We start from the raw sequence: 1,707 nt of genomic DNA, 5'->3' as shown, positions 1-1,707 counted from the left end.
TCAGCCCTCAGTCTGAGTAGACTACTACCAAATTTAGGGGGTCCAAACGACAGGGCTAGGAAATTATATACAAACGTCATCAAATCCATAGCACTATATGGAGCTCCAATATGGGCATATCAGATATATAAAAATAGAAGGGCTATACAAATTCTGAGAGGGGTTCAACGTAGAATCACAGGTAGGATTATTCGTGCATATAGGACAACATCGCACGCTGTCAACTCAGTCCTAGCAGGAATTCCCCCATGGGAATTGGAGGCAATTTGTTACGAGGAGATCTACGAGAGGATCTCTATCTTGAAAAAAAGAGGCACTCCGGTGAATAAAAATGAGGTAGAAACGATCAAGGAAATCTCGAAGAGGAAAATGATCCGAAACTGGGAAGAGTGGTTGAAGGAAACAACCCAAGAGGAAGATATTATCATAGGCGCAGTAAATGATCAATTGAAGGAATGGCTGAACGCGGGGGTGGGCCTCTCCTTCCGGACAACGCAGGTCCTCACAGGGCACGGATGCTTCGGGAGGTACCTGTGTCGGATCGGGAGAGAGGCCACGCGAAGATGCTGGCATTGCGATTCACAAAATGATTCGGCGAGACATATTCTGGGGTATTGCCCAGCGTGGAATATAGAACGATCAGACTTACAAAGGATTATAGGAGTAGATCTCTCCCTCAAGGCAATAATTAGAGCTCTGAGAGGAGACAAGAGCAGAAAAGCAGTAATAGAGTTCTGCGAAAAAGTTATGATACAAAAAGAAGAAGCGTAAAGGCACAGGGAAAGAGCTAGTTCCCTGAATCAATAACCCGCGATTACAATAGGTAAAAATAGAAAGAGGCAACACGACCAACCACAGATAGGAATTAGGAGATCCCCGTTGTGGAGTAAGTTCAGTTAGTTAGAATAGGTCAGATCAGGGAAACATCGGTGTCCCACTCCGCGGAGTGCCACCTTGTCGTGGTGAGTGGGCTCCTCCCGGGCGATGTCGCTCCCTTCACGGCCCCTTCCCCGGTGCTAAGTGTGGCGCCGTGGTTGGTGCCGGACGGGGGTTTCCCTCTCGGGTGGCCAAGGGCACTCCATCGGGTAGGTTACCTGCGGTGACGCCGGTCACAGCAGGCACTCTGGCTTGCCTCAGCCAGGGGTGGGTGCGGGTCCCATTGGGTTAGGTCGTGGGGCGAGCCGAGGGAAATGTCGCGTTCAGTTGGGAGGGCGATTAAATTAGGGGGCTTGGGTGGAGGGTGAAATGTTCCCGCGGGGGTCGATGAGAGCTCGGTCGATAGCCCGTGTACGGAAAGGGATGGGACGTCGCCGTGGGTAGGGTTCTCGCGTCGCGCTCGGTAAGGAGGGGGTTGTAGGGAACGGACTTGATCTCGAACCTCACCATCCCGCCAACAGGGGCTTGCCTTCCTCCTCGTATAAAAACCCGGAGGCATAGGGCACGGGTAGGCACGGGTAAGCCCAATCTGGGCCAGGGGTCGCCCTCTCCCTGTTAATCCTCGGAGGATGACTCTACGGGTAGGCCCATTCTGGGCCAGGGGTCGCCCTCCCCCTGCAAATCCTCGGAGGATGGTCCAACGGGTAAGCCTACGGGCCAGGGGTCTCCCTCCCCCTGCAAATCCTCGGAGAATGGTACTACGGGTAGGTTCAGGGGTGCTCCCTCCCCCTGCTAAAACACAGAGGATGTTTTGCGTTTCGTGTTGGGGGG

This window comes from Trachymyrmex cornetzi, unplaced genomic scaffold (genome assembly GCF_001594075.2).
Source record: "Trachymyrmex cornetzi isolate Tcor2-1 unplaced genomic scaffold, Tcor1.1 scaffold417, whole genome shotgun sequence".
Classification (NCBI taxonomy): domain Eukaryota; kingdom Metazoa; phylum Arthropoda; class Insecta; order Hymenoptera; family Formicidae; genus Trachymyrmex; species Trachymyrmex cornetzi.
This window is presented reverse-complemented; position numbering follows the sequence as displayed.